Here is a 20,535-nt window from a genome sequence, read left to right on the forward strand (position 1 = left end):
GTCTCCTTAGGTCACACATCACCTCCTCACCCCTTCCCATCTGCAGGGTGCAGGGCTGTGGAAGGCTCTCCGCACCCAGTCTGTGCTTCACAGTCTACTGCAATTGAGTCACTTCTGGGATCTGCTCCTCTCCTTGGCTTTCAGTTTTCTTCTCTGGGAATAGAAATAGTCAGCACCTAAAGCAACAAACCACGATGACAACAGCTTTCTCTTGTTTCTTTCTCTTTGTACTTTTAATACATATACTAATCCAAAATTTCCCTGGCGCAAATGGTGGAGAAATGATTAACATTGGAGAATACTGTATCTCACTATATGCACTTGAACTGGTGGTGATTATATGTTTTATTTGTTATAAACGCCTGCTAATCCATCTGTATTCCCCCAGTGAAACATAATCCACTGGAGGGCTTTGACTGTTCTTTGACATTTTTGCTTTCCGAGTCCTTTCCCTTACTCACAGTGCCTGGCACAGCTGCCTGAATGAAAATTCTGCTGAATACAGTAAGTGACACTCAGAATAAGAATTTTGATGCCCCACTAACCTTAAAATTGTTTTATTCACTTTTGTGTTACTTATTGCAAAAAAAAAATGTTTAAGGGATGTATTGTTTGCCAACATCAGGGTAGCTTTTTAAGTGAACACAATCATTTTGATATGATTCTTTTCTTTCAATTTAAAACATCAGTTGCAACAGTCCCCAGGTTCAGTATCAAATGTTCACCTCACCAAGCGCAGTAACATGCACCTGGAGTTTATGGGCCCTAGGATAATGCTTCTTTCGTGTGCAAACAAGTCACCTGGAGATCTCATTAAAGGGTAGATTCTGATTCAGTGGGCCTGCAATTGATTCTGTGTCCCTAAGAAGCTTCTGGGTTATTCTAATTCTTCTAGTTCACGGACTGTATTTTGAAGAGCAAGGCTCTAACTAAAAGAAAAGAACACAAAACAAAACAAAAACCAAATGCCTGATGGAATATAGAAGCGAGACAAATGGATTGCAGATTCTATTTTGGGATGTCAGTATGCCTTCAAAGCCAAAACACACATGGACACAGAACCCAAGAAACCCCAGTAAAAAGAGGAATACCAATGGCCAAGAAGTAACATCATAACATCTACAAAGACATTTACTGAAATGATAGGCAATAATATTCCCAGCATAAACAGGTCCTTTCCCTTGTAGATACTCGTAGTTGGCAGGCAACTTTATTCATTGGTGATTGTTGAAATGGCTGCTAATTGCTTTTTAATTTTTTTCAGGCATTCGAGTAAAATGTAGACAGCTAGCTTATTTTCTAATGTAATTGTTGACAAATGTCCATTAGATTTTTGTGGGAATTCTCCTTTCTTCAAAATGGCAGTTGTTAAATTGTAGTGCTAAAACAGCAAGCCCCGAAGAATCTGGTATTTGCTTAAAATGTGAACCATGCACAGTGAAACTACCATATGCAGATAAATCCTTAATTGTACTAATGAGAACCAGCAATGTCTGCAGTATGAAAACAAGATTTCATCTTTAATTCTAGAGGAATATCTCAACAGAGATCCTGTTCTGAAAATCCAATGTCTCTTAAATCAGGCACAAAAAAATTATTAGTTAATGTTTTTAAAAGGCAGTAGCAAACAACAGATCTTTTTAATCATGCTGTCACAACTTTTATGTGTACTTTGCAGTGATGAAAATTAGACGACGCCACCCCATAAAGTGGCACTTTGTTTTGTATTGGAAAACATGTACAGAAGAACATCTGAGCATTTTGCTGCTCAAAATTCGAGTTTAATTTCATAGGAATTAAGAAAAGTTAATAAGCTTAAATGTCTCATAGAAGTTTTTCCACAGATCATGAAACAAATGTCTCCTCGAATGTAAAAAGATGATTTCCAATAATGTTTAATGAACTGAAGAAAACGTATCTTGTACAGTTTTCTCCAGGAAGGATGTTGCAGAATTTGCAGGCAGCGGCCCTCGCTATTCGTCCTCAGTAGTTCCTACAGCTCTTCCTCTTCACTAATTCTTCTGGCAATGAAGCAACAGGTTTGCTCGATTGCATACCTGTACTTGTCACTTCAGAACATGTGGTACAGACATACATGCGTGCATGCACTGAAGTTATTGTTTCAGATGCAAATTACGGAATCAATTTGAGTTAAAGGGTGTCAGGCTTTAAGGGGATTTGATCTATTGCTTCAGTTTCCACTAATTCACATTTTTTTCGAAGTAGTTTTATCAGTGGGAGATCTGGGGCTTGTTTTTAGTGTTTTTTATTATTCAGTTTTTTTTTTACCATCACATTCAAGTTCACTCTATCTATGTCAAGGCTTCACTTGTCTGAAGGACTTCACTCATCCAGAATTGACTTGAGGCATGAAGTGAAAAATATTTTTTTAAAAATCTTAGAACAGCAAACACACAAATCTCAATGTCATGTAATTTACGTTTTCAGAAAGTCCCCTTGTCTCTCCCTCCAAACTCTTATTTGTTGAGGTGCTCTCCTAGTGACTTGAGTCTTCTGGCTTCATAAGCTGATGACGAATCCAGGCAGCACATTTGAAGAAACTAGGGGATGGGCGACGTCCTAAGAACAGGCACACTGACAGTAAGTGACAAAAAGCCATCACTTAGGACAAAGCAGAAAAGAAGTAAGTTTAAAAACGATTGTTAAAAAAAAGGAAAGAAAGTGCTTTAGTAGATCTCCAAACCACTTCTGTAGCATTAGCTCTAAATGATTGCGTGTCCAAGAGGCAGCAAAATTGAGGTCAGTAGGCTCTGATTAAGAAGCTGGGTGGTAGCTCTGGCTGGTATAGGTCAGTGGATTGAGCGCGGGCCTGCGAACCAAGAGATCAAGGTTCGGTTCCCCGTCAGGCCACATGCCTGGGTTGCAGGCCAGTTCGGTTGCAGCAGGGGATGCACAAGAAGCAACCATACATTGATATTTCTCTCCCTCTCTCCTTCTCTTCCCATCTAAAGATAAATAAATAAAAAATTTAAAAAGGGGGGAGCAATGAGCAGTAGCAGGGGACTTTCCCTTAAAAAAAAAAAAAGCTAGGTGGTCATAATTTAGCAACCAAAGCATGCTCTGTACTGTTTCAGGGGGATATGTTCTTATCTGGAAGCGAGTCTCCTGTAGGTCAGAGGGGCAGAATGGCCCTGGGCTGTTGTTGGGAGGGCAACATGGGAAACCTGTAGCTGCATAAGCCGCAGTCCTTGAGGCATCAGGTGGTCTAGTGAGACTTGTGAAAATAATGGTGTGATCCCTGTAACTACGAGTGTGTACATAGTATGGTTTTGAAATAGAGGGGGTGATGATCAAATCCGTGGGAGGGCTTGATAAAGGAGAGATTATTAAACTGGGTCTTGAATGAGTAATAGACACTCCTCAGGGAACAAAGGAAAATAGACATGGAGGGTTTAATAACAGTTTATATACATTTGCCCTATTGATTTCCTTTATTCATGGAGTCAATGATCTACCATCCGGGGATAATTAGGGCTATTATAGCCGCAGGAAACAAAACAGAGATTATCTCATAAATGGTAATTCCAGCCTGAATACCTCCCATTCATCCATGCACCCACCCACCCACCCACTCTCCCATTCATCCATTCATCCATCCATCTATCCATCCATCATGTGCCCACTTTGAAAGAAAGATTACTACAGCTAGGTTGATTTCGTTGGTGTTGCTCAGGTGTGTAGTTGGGATAAAAAGATGGTAAGCTACATGCTGGAGAAGGCTACAATATCTTCAATATGATGGGTCAAGGGCTGGAGTTAACAGGTGGAGGAATATACGCCCAATACAAAGAGACTGCTGGCTTTAATCCTAACTGTAGGCTATGGCCTCCCCTCTCCCCCCAGATTTGTATGTTTGAGCTTAATGCCCAACATGAAGGTCTAAGGAGGTGGGATTTCTGAGAAGCTTAGGTCATGAGGACAGAGCTTTCAGAGTGGGATTAGTGTTCTCATTAAAGAGACCCCATAGAGACCCCTTTCTCATCCCACCACGTGGGTGAGGACACAGTGAGAAGTCAGCAGTCTGTAGCCCTGAAGAGGGCCCTGCCCGACCATGTTGGCCCCTTAACTTCAGCCTTCCAGCGTCCAAAAGGCAGGGGGGTAATTTTCCTTGTTTGAGCCACCAGACGGTGGCATGTTGTCACAGCAGCTCACACAAAGACCCCACTCTAGTGTGCCTCTCCACATGGTGGCCACTTAAAGCCTGGATCAGTGATTGGGAAGTGGTGAAAGTTCCCCTCTGGGCAGTCGTGTGTGTTTGAGGGGGGTCATCTGAGCATTAACTGTATTTAAATTCCTTAATTCTGCTCAACGTGCTGTCTCTTGTGCTTTTTGTCTACCCCACTTCCAACCGGAGGCTTAAATTAAACTGGGTAACATACTAGCATCACCATGGTGACCAGCCCCCCAATTTGCTGACTGAAGCCTTCTGCAAGGTTTGGGATCAGGGATAGCCACAAGTGGGGATGTAGTATTTGAAAAAGCAGCTGAAAGAAAAGTTGAGGGGATAATTGTGGGATAACTACTAGCTTTAAAGATGATCATCCCTGGGTCAACTGGAGCAGTTTGTGGGATGAAGCATTTCCAGCCGAAGTCTGCATGGGCGTCTTTCTCTCTCAATGTGTGAAGCCTGCTGTCGGAGGCGCGTTGCTGAGGGAGAGAGCAGCAGGTCTTTAAATGCTGGGATAAGTAAAGATGTGTGGCAGTCTGCCTTTTTTGTTTAGACCTTAGCTCTCATGCCTCACCCAAAGATAATGGGAAAGTAATGTGGCTGAACGAAGATGATGTCCATCAAAGGCCCGTTGGAGCACACAATAGCAATAGAGCATCTCCAGTCGCTGCTGCCAAGGTTCGAGGGAACTATACACCATCAAGGATGCAGCCTTTCTGATGTCTGGCTGTGACTGTGGGGTGTGAGCTGTTTCTCCGTAGGTGACTCGGCTCTCTAACTTTGACGGTAAAAATAGTTCTCTCTTCCTCTCTGAAACAAATGGATGCAGTCGGAGGTCTGTGGTTGCATCTGCAACTAGAGACATTAGACTCTTTGTTTGGATACCCAGAAAAACACACAATGGCTGATTTCATTTAGCTACCCAAAGGCCTGAAGGGTACAGAGTTACATCTTCAAGGGGAAAATTATTTGTTTTCTTTTGAGAACCTTTTCTAATGGACAGATGTCTTAGAAAAGGACCCAGACTGAATTTACACTGGAGCTAAGAAGCCGTTTAGAGACTGCTACGCTATGCCCACATTTTTAAAATATATTATATGGGCTCCCAGCACTCAGAACCTTGTCTGACAAGTAATATATGCTCAATAAATCATTTCTATACCAAACTAAATTTACCATGTCTTTTAAAGTACTGTTTCCCCAGTTAGTGGCTAAATTTTTTCATTTGGAGCTGAATTACTTGTCCCAAAATGCTTGTGCAGAGCAGGCATCATAGGTGAGCATTTGTTGAGTTGAACTAACATGCTGAGGACAAAGAAATAGAAATTAATTTTTTATTGGCAAATGTAAGATACAAAGAGATTTCTTAGATATCCAAAGAAGGGGCTATATAATATATTTTTTAAAGTATTTTTTAAGATTTTATTTATTTATCTTTAGAGAGGAAGGGAAGGAGAGAGGGAGAGAAATACAATGTATGGTTGCCTCTCTTGCGTCCCCTGCTGGGAACTGGCCTGCAAGCCAGCCATGTGCCCTGACTGGGAATCGAACCGCAATCCTTTGGTTTGAAGGCTCACACTCAATCCACTGAGCTACACCAGCCAGGGCTATACAATATATATTTTTAAATACCTACTGTTTATCACAGTCCAGCATGTAGTAGGTGGCCAACCCATCCTGGTCTGCCCAGAGTTGCCTTTAATTTTAACACAGAAGGTCCCACATCTCGAGAACCCCTTAGTGTTGGGTAGCCTGGGTTGCTTGTCCACACTATACACCAGGAGGCTTACTAAATGAAGGCGTAGATAAAGGAAGATTCAGGTTTATTAGTGTCGTGGATCCATTCCTCATATTCCAGGTGGCAAGTGTGTTCTCTCGCTGTGTTTATGGCACAGGAAGTCCCATCTGACCTGCTGCTGCTCGCTCTTTGCGATCTGATCATTTTTACCACGTGAGCAGGCTGATGGGGGGAGTCCAAAGCCGACGGGTGAAAATGGAAGTCGAACAAGAGCCATCGGAAGAATTTAAGGTTGATGACAACAAGCTAAAGCAACTGGACTCACCTAGTTCAGGGAGCCCAGGGGGCTGGGACCCCTTGCAAAGGCCCCCTCATAGGCAGAGGTCACTGGCACATCTGTGTCATTGAGTCTTTCTCCCTCTTGTTGATTTCTTCTGACATAGCCTCTCTTCTCTTATGCAGATTTATTATATTTGCTCTTGTCTTGATATGGAAGCTGTATTATATCTTCAAGGGATTTGCCTGTGTGTTCCTTTCTAAGTCTTCCTACTATGACTCATGCATTTATTTATTTAGTCAGCAAATAATTCTAGCGTTTCTACCTGGTGCAAGGTGCTGTCTTGGTACTTGGATGCCACAGTGAACAAAACAGACGATGTTTGTATCCTGAAGGATCTCTCTAACAGGGAGAAATGATAGTAAATGGGATAAATAAAATATGTGGTAGGTCAGATGGAGAGCGCCATGGAGACAAATCAGTCAAGAAGATGAATGGCGTACTGGGCAGAAGAGGTCAAGGGGGGTTAGTGATGTCATTTTAACTGGGTCATTAGGGAAGCCCATGCTGAGAACAGGGCCTTTGAATCAAAATTGAAAGAAGAGGGGGTATGCTGGGAATCTAAATGGAGAGAAGTGCTCTGGGCATGGGGGACAGGAAGTGCTATGGGGTTCACCCAAAAGTTCATTTGTTTTTTTCTGAGGAGGCCTCCAGTAGCACTTAGCTGTTTTTAACCTCACTCGAAACAATTTCCTCAGATTGTATTGTGACAGCTGTCATATCAGCATGCGTTTAAAAAATTTGTCAAAATTGGTGAATTTTTGTGTAGCCATTTTAATATTGAATATTGAAGTAAATATGCCATATTTTTGGCATATTATACTTTATTATTTCAAGAAAGGCAAAAAGGCAACTGAAACTCAAAAAGATTTGTGCAGTGCATGGAGAAGGTGCTGTGACTGATAGAATGTGTCAAAGCTGGTTTGGGAAGTTTCATGCTGGAGATTTCTCAGTGGACGGTGGTCCATGGTCAGGTACACCAGCTGAAGGTGATGGCAGTCACATTGAGACATTAATTAAGAACAATCAACATTATACCACGTGAGAGATAGCCAACATCCTCAAAATATCCAAATCAATACACTTATTGGTGAGATTGAAAAATACATTTTTTTATTTTACAGAAAAAAACAAAATGGACTTTTTCAGCTAACCCAATACATCTCTGACATAGGGACCTAACCTTTGGATTCCATAAAGCGCAAAAAGGTCAGTGTGTCCGGAGTAGAGTGAGCAAGGAGATGAGTAGCAGAAGATGTGATGGGAACTGGTAGTGGGGTCATAAGCAGGTGTGGAGGGGCCATGTAAGTCATTCGAAAGATGTCCATTTCTCCAGTCAGGGACTTGGAAGCCTTTGCAGGGGTTCGAGAAGGGGAGCGTGTGATCTGATACACACTTGAGTGGTATCACTCTGGTTGCTGTGTCAATGACATACTGAGGAGACGTTAGGTAGAGTCAGGAAGACCACTCAAGAGGGCATTGAAACAATTCCTGCAAAAGAAATTTATTCCTCGGAAATGGTCGGAGTGAGTAGAGGTGGTAACAGATTTGGAATATAGGGTCACTTGGATTTGTTGAGAGATTGAAGGTAAAATATAAATAAAAGGAAGAGGGAGTCTTGACTGTAAGGTCCTTGGCCTGGGCAACTGGAAAAAATAGACCGTGTGCTAATCACCTACACCCCAAGTACAGCATGTGCTATAACAGTAATTTCATAAGCTGGTTCCCTGTCTTCTCTTTCCATGTTGAAATGTTCAGTAATGAGCCCTGATTGGTGTGGCTCAGTGGGTTGAGTGCTGGCCTGCAGACCAAAGGGTCGCCGGCTCGATTCCCAGTCAGGGCACATGTCTGGGTTGCGGGCCAGGTCCCCAGTAGTGGGCATGCAAGAGGCAACCACACATTGATGCTTCTCTCCCTCGCTTTCTCCCTCCTTTCCTCTCTGCCTAAAAATAAAGAAATAGAATCTGTTTTTTTTAAAAGAAATGTTCAGTAATGGGATTTTCCTTATTTCTGAATTCTTATGGTGGAGAGGTCATATCAATATAGACTTCAACAATTCACAAGAAGCAAAAATTATTTTGAGATAATTTATGGAAAAAAGACAACTCATCGCAGGTTTCCAACTTCCCATAACAGGGAACTTTGCTGACTACTGACTTTAGTTGCAGACTGTACCCTATAGTATTAGCCATAGATTTCTCTTAAGCCTGGCTGACAGAATATTTTATTCTTCCAAGTTCAGCCATCCATCATTTCACACTGGCTTTTTAATTTTATGCTTCCAAACAATCCTCAGGATTAGCTCTGTGATTTGTTGATTGTGTGGAACTTCCCTTGTAAAAATAATGTTGGTTGAAAAAGTTGGCAAAAAAAAATAGACGAAAAAACACAAACCTCTACAATCTATGTCACAATATGTTCAAGGTTCAGAAAATATTCTTATTACCTGTAAATTGGGCAACATAATTGCCTCTAAGGAGGGATTAGCTGTGCGCTTTTCTCCCCCACCACCATCATCAGCCACATAAAGTGCTGTATTGGATTAATGCCATGACAAATGGGACACCGAAGAGGTACTCACCCTCAGAAAGATAATTGAGTAATAGCCAACGGAGCTTTCTGTTATAAAAATAGTTCACCCTATTTGAGTGCAGCTTATTTAGATTTGTTTTAACTCCTGAAAGACCACACATATCACTTTTATGTAAGACTGTTGACCTTGGCGAAGTTTTCGAGGGATTTAAAACTTATACCATAAAGCTGATCTTTTCTGTTCTGAAAAATGAAAACGGATTTCCATTAGACATCTTGTAAATTGAAGTCATTGCCTGTAATGGGAGATAAAGATGAATTCCGACTCCTCGGAAAGTGAAGTGGGATGATGTATTTTTAAAGGTGTGAAAGCGTGCATTGTAGCCTGAGAGACACCAAGCCATAAACAGATTCTTTCTTAAAATAGGGGCCAACTGTTTCTTAGGACAGAATTTTAAGTAGCAATAAAATGAAAGATGAAAGACCTGTAAACTATGAAACATAGGGTACAGAATGGCAAACCCCATTCCCATAATTTACAAAAGAAAATTTTCTAATAAGTTGTCTCTAACGCATGAACTCATTTGTTGGGTAAATATAGGTTGTTAATTTTCCCTACTTAACAAGTCTGATGACAACAAGTACCTGAAAATGATCAATTAATCTCCTTTAGGGCCTTCACAAGCAGACAGTTCCTATCCTCCGTGAGATTATTTATGAGATGATTCAGTTGTGACCCGGGAGACTAGATGGCATTGGTTTGCTTGCTCGTGGGTTTATTTTCCTTGTTTTCAGGGTGTTACAAAGTGAATTCAGTGATGGGCCCCTGATCTAAAAAGGAAGTGCTTGGTCCGTGTTGGTTGTGAGTGTTATGTGTCTGTTGATGGCAACACAACAGACTGCTTGTTGCCTTTGGTCTGTCCTATTGTTTTAGCATCAAGTAAACATCTTGAACACCAAGCTGCTGATGTTCACCAGTGGAGCCTCTAGGACTTGTCTCCAAACCTTTGATGTGTCTTAGAGCCCCTTGGCCCTCTCAGAAAGGCTATAGACTCTGTTTCAGAATAATATTTTTTTTAAGGCAAAAGATTTATGCAAACTGAAGAGAAACCAGAGTATGTAGAAGAGTGTGTGTTTAATATATAGGATGAAATACATAAAAATAGACCCTTTGGGACCCCACATTGAAATCATCTACTGTCTTAGCCTGCTCAGGTTGCTGTAACAGAACATTATAGATTGAGTTTCTTACAAGCAACAGAAATTTATTTCTCGCAGGTCTGGAGGCTGCAAAGTCCATGATTGAGGTGCCTGCAGATTCTGTGTCTGCTGGGAACCTGCTTCCATGTTCACAGATTCAGTCTTCTGTAGGGGCACTAATTCACCCGTGAGCGCCTCACCCTCATGACCTAATCACCCCTGAAAGTTTTCCCTCTTGATAGCATCACAAGGAGGGAGGTAAGACTTCAATGTATGAATTTGGGGGAAGGCACAAACACCGAGTCCATAGCATCTGCTTTAGCATAGGATGCAGAAATCGGAGTTGGGCATTGAACCTGAGGGTGAGTGGTCACTAGAGAGAACACCTTTCTTTCCTTGTCGACTTGACCTTCCTCGCAGAGGATAATAACCAAACCTGGTGTAACTTTTCTGTAAGTTCAAGGGGAGTATTAATGTTTCAGCATACACTTAGGGATGGAGAGTGACAAAAGATATCAACAAGGGCATCATTTTCCTCTGTGAAATCGACATTTGACTCTCCGAGGTAAAACACACAGCCTCCCGCATCCTTGTTCGTTTGTGTCCGCCTCCTGGAACACTTTCTCGCAGTTTAACGCTGTGTACCTCAGCCTTAGCAGCGCTAAAACCAGGAAAAATTCTGCGTATGGTTTGTTATGTCGATTGCATCAAGCTAATGGACGTTTGCTTCTGGGATTTTGTAAGGTTTAGATAAATTTGACTGATAAACTAACCTATCTGCCAGGAGCAGTAATGTCCATTTAAATAACTGCATTTAAAGCACCAAAATGGAAACAGATTTAGGGAAAATTCACCTAGGTGAGCCCAGCTTGTTATCTTTGGGCTCTGAAATGAGGTGCCTGAATTCTCACCTTTTAAAAGCTCCTACTTTGGTTTTGTTCCTGGACTGTAGGTTTCTGACTCTCTCCACCACCCTCTTACTTTTCTATGGGTCTTTCACTCTTTATCTGCAGGCTCCCGGTGCAAACAGTTGTTTCAGCATCTACTCTTCTCTTATTGAACTGAATATCCGCAAGCACTAACCTAAGCTGCCCTTGGGCATAATTCTTAGTGAATAACAGCAAACAAAAAAAAATTATTGCATACTACAATCTGGGACTTGGCAACAGAATTTGTAAATCTGATTATGTGATGTGAATCCCACTCAACTAAATATTCAAGCCAGTTTTACTCTTGGAGTTGGCAACCATTAGAAGGATACTTAAAAGAGAAAAAAAACCCAACTCAAGTAATGGTCCTCAGTGATTTTCTTTTTGTTAAAGACCTTTTACAGGGGAAGATAAGTTTGGATGAATGTCTTCAAGGCTAAGTCTCTCATTCCGACCTTAGTTGGCTCCTGTCCGTAGTTTATCTTGGCAGATCACAATGTAAATGGGCAAACTAATGATGACAGATGGGTAGGAGGGCAACCACGCCAAGATTCCAGGCTGCACCCTGCACTTCAATAGCTAACAAGGAACTTTCTGCTCAAGAAATGCGTGTGACAGTGTTGGACACTGGCCTGTATGTTTGAGTTGGCCAGTCCCGTTGAACTTAAAACTATACAAAATTGACAAAACTTGGGCATGCATGTATAATACATCTAAGTCTGTCAGATGGGTAACAGCTTCAGAATAATCTCAAATAATTGAAGAAGAGGCATCCAGTGATGGCAGGAACGTGGACACTTCTTAACTTCTCTTTGATGGAGACTTGCAAGTTGTGCCAATAGGAGCCCAGAGACCAGATTTTCTATTTGCCAAGGGAATCAAAGAGAAATAGATACGAAGCTGAATCCCACCATGAGAAACAATAAGGGAGGTCCTAGTTTATGATTTTTTTCCTCTGGAGTCTCTGTCAAAAGTCAAAAGAAGTTTTTGTAATACTCATACCCATGCATCATGGCTTGGGGTGGACTTCATATCATTTATATAAAATATGAAATTATGGAAGTTGTACTTTTCATTTTTTAAAATGAACTTGCCATTCCAATATAATTACTTTCACAGGCAAGATCTCCATAATCAGAAAATAGAACATAAATGAAGAGAGCTGAAAAAGCATTGCTGTGGTAAAAAAAAAAATCATTCAAAAGAAACATAAAAAATTAACTTGTAGAAAATGTATGTCATGACAATGGCTAAGTTAGCTGTTGGTGAAATGATTATTGTTTTCCTGAAGACAGAGTATTGTAACATTTGCTGTTCTTTTAACCATAAATGAATTTTTCTGCCTGCCTGACTTTGTAATCAGAATCTGCCACAGTGCTGTTCCCATGTAGCATCATTTGCAGAAGCAGTAACACATGCAGGGCACCAAGGCTGATAATATAGAAAGTAAAGGCACTTGCTTCTTCACTAAAACTTTTTTGTTTAAGTGAAACACTGACTAAGATGAATTGTGCTACTCGAACGCTGGCTTAGTCCACGCACAATTGGGCAAGTTTCAATTATGGAATTCTCGAAGCTTCTCTTGAATAGGGCTAGTTATTAACGTTGGCCTCACACTGAAGTAAAACCGCATTTTTAATCTTAACGTACTCACAGAGCAGAAAGCCCCACTGCTGTTAGTTTTTCCAGTTTCTACTGCTCAGTCCCTGTCAGCATCATGAAAACTCCAGTCTTTGCCAAGGCTGAGCTCACGGCGTTAGGAGGCTATAGAAGAAGCCCTGGCTGTTTACATGGGTAGGGATTATTTCCTTGAGTCCCCATTGTGATCATGCCCGTGCCTCCAAAGTGCAAACTCCTTTCATTAGGATAAAGCATGCCATTATTTTTGTGTGCCAAAAAACTCATTTCTTCCTGGGAGAAGGGGGAAAAGACGTCTGAGTGATCATAATGGGGAGATTTAGGGAGGAGATTGAAAGTAAAAGAACTAGTTTCAAGCTGCTTCTCTGACTCAGGGATTGATCAGCTGTCAATTCAGGAAGGAGAATTCGTTAGGGCTCCTTGGAATGAAAATGGGATGCAACATGGCTGTTGCTCAGATGGGGAATATCTATTCTTTGTTCCCATTTGGTCAAAAATAAAGGGAAGAAGGTAATTTTCCTGTCATGTAGAATGAAGCTGTACCAAGATTAAACACGATGAAAATAATTTTTTGTTTGACTGCCTTTGGGGGGTGGTCACCCCAAGAAACTGTTCTGTAAAAGCCGTGGAAATGAATATGTTTTTAAATCCGTAGGACTAGAGGAATAGTCGTCAGAAGCCCGGTTCTCTCGGGAGAACATCAGATTGAACTTTTGAAGGCTAGCGGGATCCAACGGTCCTTTTAAAGAATTATTATTAGAATGCGATTCAGAGAAAAGATGAAATAAGAGAAAAATTCCTCAGATGGAAATGTACATGCATACCACAAAGGACTATACTGCCACAGAAATTAACCTAGGCCTTTTATATGGAGGAAGGATTGAAAAAAATGCCTTTTTTGGAATCAGTTGCAGTTTGGAAACCAGAAATCACTGGTCTTTGCAATATTCCAAAGGAGTGAGGATTGGGGTGTAGGAACTTCCCATCTGACATCCCCATAACCTATGAGGGGGGCTATCTTGATTCTAGTTCTTTTTTTAAATTTAATTTTATATTCTTTTGAATCCTCATGTGCAAATTTCTGGAGAACACAAAAAATAGGGAAGACCTCAAATTCCTTGTAGATCAGACAAGTTGGGGAGATTATCATGCTAACAGAGCAAAGGCCCATAAGTGGAAATATTATCCCGAGCAGTTGCATTGTTATGTTCTTTTGAGGGAAGGAGCCTGTTTGGTTGTGCTTGTTTCAGGAAAATTCCTCTTCAAACCACACTTTGATTCTAATCATGAAGCTTCTGACTTGCATGTGTTTTCTTCAGGTAGCTTCATAAACTTAAATGTTTTCTCAGAGACTTATTTTTATAATTAAAATGTAGTTAGCATGCCGCATTATCTTACTTTTAGGTGCACAACGTAATGGACATCTATATTCCTAGCAAAGGGGCCACCAGGAATAGTAACTCTCTATCTCCATACAAAGTGATTGCACTATTATTGACGTATTTCCTCTTCTTTACATGAGATTCCTGTGGCTTATTTGTTTTCCAACTGGAAGTTTTACCTCTTATTCCCCTCACCTTTTTCACCCCTCCCCCAGCCCGCCTCCCCCCTGGCAACTGCCGGTTTGTTGTCTACATCCATCAGTTTGTTTCTGTTTTTGTCATTGTTGTTATTGTTTGTTCATTTGTTTTGTTTTTCTTTTGAGTCTATATATAAGTGAAATCGTGTAGTATTTGTCCTTCTCTGTCTGACCACTTCACACAGCACGGTGCCCTCTGAGTCTATTCATGTTGTTACAAAAGGCAATGTTTTCTTTTTTATGGCTGAGTAATATTCCAGTGTGTGTTTATTCCATTGTGTATGTGTGTATATGTGTGTGTGCATATATTTAATATATATATTGAATAGGTATTATTCAAAATATATTCAAGTAGGTATTATTTTCTTATGTAACATTTTATCTTTTTCTGTATTTATGAAAGAGAGTGATTATGTCTTTTCTGTAATATACCAGCACCACAAGTTGATTTCACGATGATATTTAACTTTATATATACATCACTTCTACAAACTAAAATCTTTATGGACAAGTCATCATAGATCCTATCAGCCATTCTAGTTTTATATGTTGACTTTATAGAAACCATGATATTTTTCCAATAGTGCATATAAAAGTGCAACTATCAGTCTTGTAGCTGGTTCTCTGAATTCATGAGGTTTCTGAGGTGTGTGGTATGGTTACTTTGATTTAAAAAAAATCACCTGTGGGCCCTGGCTGGTGTAGCTCAGTGGACTGAGCGCGGGCCTGCGAACCAGAGGATCGTGGTTCGCTTCCCAGTCAGGGCACATGCCTGGGTTGCAGGCCGGTTCCCTGCAGGCCCACTCCCAGCAGGGGATGCACGAAAGGCAACCATACATTGATGTTTCTCTCCCTCTCTCCTTCCCCTCTAAAGATAAATAAATAAATAAAATCTTTAAAAAAAATCACCTGTGGAACCAATTGCTAATGGTTCCTTCTTGGCCAATAATCTGCCCCGAACAGCTGTGTTTTCAAAAGCTGATTAAACCAGAGGAGAGGGATAGAAAAAAAAATACAAGAATTATTTCTCCTTGCAATTCTTGGAAGCAAGTCTTGAACACCGAATTTAGATACGATATTTCCCCTGGAGTCACAGCTCTCTGCCTTCACCGTAGTTGAAGGTGCTTAGCAACAGTGCTGAGGGGGCTTATCTCGGAACTGGTGAACCGGTCAGAGAGCCTCTCCGATCCTGTTTCGTCTCATGCAAGGAGGAGCCACCCTAACCTGGCAGCGTGCGTAAGTGATGGGCAGGCACCAGGTAGTGACCATACGAGGTTGGGTGCAGCCCCTCTAGTCCCTCACCTGCGCACGTACCTCACTGCTTGCTCGGAGGGCGGACTGATCACAGTGAATAATTTAGGTCCTCAATAACTATCTTGTGAATAAATGAGTGAAAGAAATCTAGATTGTATGTCACGCTCTGTGTTCCCCAGGGAGTTGGTTGAAAACATGGCTGAAAGCTGCATTTCTTAGTTACAAATCACAGTTTTAGACGCACTGTCCCAAAATATGTGTCTCCTTGGTATATTCTTGGACTATGTTGTAGCGCTGTTTATTCTGCTTTCTCTTTGAAATCAGTGTGGCCTCTAAATGAGCACCTCAGACTAACAGAAATCAATGCTGAGTGTAGCTGTGGTTACTTGTAATTCCAAGGGCAAAGAAGAAGGGGTAATTTTAAAACTTAGTACACAGATTTTCTTAAATGGGATGTTTCTTCAACGAGGTATTATTTTCTGATGTAACATTTTATCTTTTTTTGTATGTATGAAAGAGAGTGATCGTGTCTTTTCTGTGATATACCAGCACCACAAATTGATTTCATGATGATATTTAACTTTATGGCTGATTTTTATAAAGTTGGATGTCAAATAAGGCCACCTTATAGATAACTCTGGTTAACTGTCACATTCTCTACTACTTTCCAAAGCACTGTCTTGATATACTCATTATTTTCTTTTCTGGGAAGAGACATCCTATTGAAACCAGCAGGCTACTTCCCACTGTGAAACCTGAACAGTGCTATGCAATTAGCTCAAAGGCAGACGTTTTATAAATGTGCTAAATCGAGCCCTTTGTACTTGAACTGTTTATAATATAGTCTGTTGTACTCACTGGAACATGCAGTAACCCAAAATATGATTGGTTACAAAAAAATATCTGACATCTTGCCTCCTTTGGCTAAGATTTCAAGGAACCGGTCCATTTGATATTGAAATACATAGTCATGACATTTCAAATGTCTCTGGACAATGCTTTTTTTTCCTTTTTCTTGTGAAAATGCAGGCTCTGTGTGGGACGACATGTCCTGTCTCATCAGCCAACATTATTTTAGACAGAGTGCTTTTTTCTCACTGGTGACATGAATGCCAATTACCAAGAGGAATCCAGTGTTGTTCCAGCTGCCTCCAGGTCTTATTTATGGGCTTGATTATCTGACAGACCATTTCGAAATATGCGGCAAGCAGTTGAGAAATACCATTCTCCCCTTTGCAAGGCAAACAGTTTGGATAAACACTGCATCGGAAGCTTTGGAAGTAATCCAAAGGAACACAAATGCCCTTGAAAGGTCTTTTTTAAAAATTATATTCTGTGATCAAGATGCTTTTGAAACATATATACTCACCTGAGAAGGTAGCAATTGAAACATTCATGGCCCTAAAATTGTATGCTGTGTTCATCTTCGAAAAAGCTCACATCCCGTAGTGATAACTATTTGCTCTCAGAATAGGTCTTTCACCCTCAATTGTCTGACAACCATCCTCAGTGTGAGTGGTGAGGTAAATAAGTACCGTATTCACCCCTTAAGTGTTTACTCTAAATCCGAGACAAAAATGCCAAGACAGCCAATTCAAAAGAGGAGTCAGTCAAAATAGATGCCCGTTGGCCGTGCTGATTTTACTTGTTTTATCTAGTTTTGTAGAGTTCATAGAACCGACTTTAGATTTAGGGAACGAGGTTTTCGTTGGTGACTGCATTCCTGAGATGATGCGGTTCTGAGAGTTTTGCTGGCTCATAATATCACAGCCCTGTGACAAAGGCCTGGGTAGAGACAGAGCCCGCTGGTCTACCTGGCCTCTCTACCCACATCAGCACAAGGCTGGCAGTTGGGCTCAGTCCTAGATCAGACCGTCTTTAGAGCATCTCTCCTGTTCTTTGTGTGGACATAGTCTTGCTGTTTAACTGGTTATACAGTATCATTCCACAGCCTATTGTTTCAGTGGGCTAACAGTGAGGAAGTATTGTTCTGCATTTTTTCTAAATTACTAAAATGTACACAGCGCTTACTGAAGTCTAAGCCGTGCATGGTTTGACACACTGCAAAATGAACTGTTCTCACAAAAACACACTAGGTAGGTGCCATTATTGTTATTATTATTTTTCATTTTATGATTGAGAAAACTGAGGCACAGACTAGTTAACTAATTTGGCCAAAGTTAAACCCCCATTAACTACAGACAGCATGCTTCTAACCTAGACAGTTTGACTCCTGGTTTACTAAGGGTAGTTTTGGTGATGAGGCATCAATAAACTCACATGTTCTCCATTGTACTAAGTGGGTTAGCCAGTCACAGAAAGCATGTTGGTGCATGGTTGCACTTACATGAGGTTTCTGAAATAGTCAAGTACATAAAAACAGTGGAATGGTCCTCACCAGGGTCCTCTCCTGGGGGAGATCAAATGGGAGTCTCTTCAAGGGTCTGAAGTTTCAGTTATAAAAGATGAATGCATTCCAGGATCCTGCTATAGAACTGTTAACAACACTGTAGTTTACGCTTATAAAATTGTTAAGATCTCATGTTAAGTGGTCTTATTGCTCTAAAAAGAGAAAAAAAAAGATAAATTTCCTTGTTACCCTGAAAGTCTTGATTTATTCTTAGATTTTCGTTTATAGGCAAAAAATTATGTTAAATGTATTATTTGGCTATTTTCTAAAAAATAACATTAATCTATTTAAATAAACATTTTACTTTTGTATATTTAGAAATTCTTCTCAGTTATACTCTGAAATGTTATTTTTGAAAAAATGAATAAAACCATGTAGAATAGATACGATGTCACTTAAAAAGAGATATCTGGCTTAGCTCTCAGTGTTAAAATAGTTAAGGAGAAAAAAATAAATGAAATAGCAGAGAAAATCAAGGGCAAATATGGGAAACTAACGTATTTTATTGTAATTGTGTCAAGTTCTTTGTGTGTACATTCTGACTTAATCTTTTTTAAAAGGGTTTTTATTTGCTTATCTTTAGAGAGGAAGGGAAGGGGAGAAGGAGAGAAATATCAATGTATGGTTGCCTCTCGTGAGTCCCCTGCTGGGAACTGGCCTGCAACCCAGGCATGTGCCCTGACTGGGAATCGAACAGCGATCGTGTGGTTCGCAGTCCCGTGCTCAATCCACTGAGCTACACCAGCCAGGGCCTGACTTAATCTTTTTTAAAAAATATATTTTATTGATTATACCATTACAGTTGTTCTATTGCTCCCTTCATTCCCCTCCACCCTACACACCCCCTCCCCCACCCTTCCCCCCTTTAGTTTATGCCCCCGTGTCTCAAGTTCTTTAGATTCTATATTTCCCCTACTATTCTTGCCCTCCCTCCTATCTATTTTTTACCTACCGTCTATGCTACTTATTTTCCGTCTCTTCTCCCCCCTTCTCCTCCTTCTACTCCCCTGTTGCTAACCCTCCACGTGTTCTTCATTTCTATGGTTCCGCTCTGATCTAGCTGTCCTCTTGGTTTGCTCTTGTTTTAGGTGTGGTTGTTAATAACTGTGTGTTTGCTGTCCTTTCACTGTTCATATTTTTCATCTTCTTTTTCTTATATAAGTCCCTTTAGCATTTCATATAATAAGGGCTTGGTGATGATGAACTCCTTGAACTTGACCTTATCTGAGAAGCACTTTATCTGTCCTTCCATTCTAAATGAAAGTTTTGCTGGATAAAGCAATCTTGGCTGTAGGTCTTTGGATTTCATGACTTGGAATACTTCTTTCCAGCCCCTTCTTGCCTGTAAGGTCTCTTTTGAGAAATCCGCTGACAGTCTGATGGGTACTCCTTTGTAGGTGACTGTCCCCTTATCTCTTGCTGCTTCTAGGATTCTCTCCTTCATTTTAGTCTTGGCTAATGTAATTATGATGTGCCTTGGTGTGTTCCTTCTTGGGTCCAACTTCTTTGGGACTCTCTGAGCTTCCTGGATTTCCTGGAAGTCTATTTCCTTTGCCAGACTGGGGAAGTTCTCCTTTATTATTTGTTCAAATAAATTTTCCATTCGTGGCTGTTTCTTTTCCCCTTCTGGTACCCCTATAATTTGGATGTTGGAACGTTTAAAGATGTCCTGGAGGTTCCTAATCCTCTCATTTTTTTGAATTCTTGTAACTTTACTTTTTCCTGTTTGGTCATTTCTTTCTTCCTTTTGGTCCAGCCCCTTGATTTGAGTCCCAGTTTCCTTTCCATCACTATTGGTTTCTTGTGCATTTCCCTTCATTTCAATTAGGTTAGCCTTCATATGTTCCTCTACTTTGTGACTATAATCAACCAGTTCTGTGAGCATCCTGATAAACAGTGTCTTAAATTGTGCATCTGAGAGTTTCGCTATTTCCTGGTCACTTAGTTATCTTCTCTGGGACTTTGAGTTCTTCTTGCGCCATCTTTTGGGCTGTTCGTGCCTGTTACGTAGCAGGATTGGAGCCGTAGGTGTTCACCAGAGCAGGGCAACTCAGTCGCTGGGTTGTGACGCTGTATGTGGGGGTGGGGCCAAAGGGAGGCAATGGCAAGCACACTTTGCTTCCTCCCACCGCCACCTCAGGCTGCGCAATTCGTCCCACTGCTCGAGAGTGTGCGACCATGGTCAGCTGCTGCTGGGTTCGTTGCTGGGGGCTGCGCGGTCCGTCTCACTTCTCCCTCCCACTGTCCCAAGCCCTCACTGGGTCCGCTGGTGCTACCCCGTATGCCTGGGCACCTGGGGTCGGGGGATCCTTCCTGCCCGACCCAGCTCCGCTGCTGGCTCCGCCCCTCTTACCCGTCCTGGTTGAAGGGTTCCTTGTCGTCGGACTTCTGTATAGTTCAATTTTCTGTTCTTTGGCTGTGTCTTTGTTTACTAAACCTTTGTTGTATTCAAACTTGGTTGTGGGAGAAGGCACAGTGTTTCCACCCATGACTCCATCTTGGCGGAAATCTCTGACTTAATCTTCGATAATGTCTTTAAAGAAAGTACGTCATCCCCAGTTTACAAAATAGCAACATGAGCCGCAAGGAGATTGAATGCATCACCCAAGTTCACCAGGCTAGGGAGTGACCAAGGTAGGATTTGAATTTGCTTGACTCAGCCCTCAGTGGTCCATCCCACACCACCTCCAGTATAAAGACAGCATAATGGTAACTTCACTGCCAGAGGT

Source organism: Sturnira hondurensis, unplaced genomic scaffold (assembly GCF_014824575.4).
Source record: "Sturnira hondurensis isolate 20B ecotype Veracruz unplaced genomic scaffold, ASM1482457v3 Scaffold0018525, whole genome shotgun sequence".
Classification (NCBI taxonomy): domain Eukaryota; kingdom Metazoa; phylum Chordata; class Mammalia; order Chiroptera; family Phyllostomidae; genus Sturnira; species Sturnira hondurensis.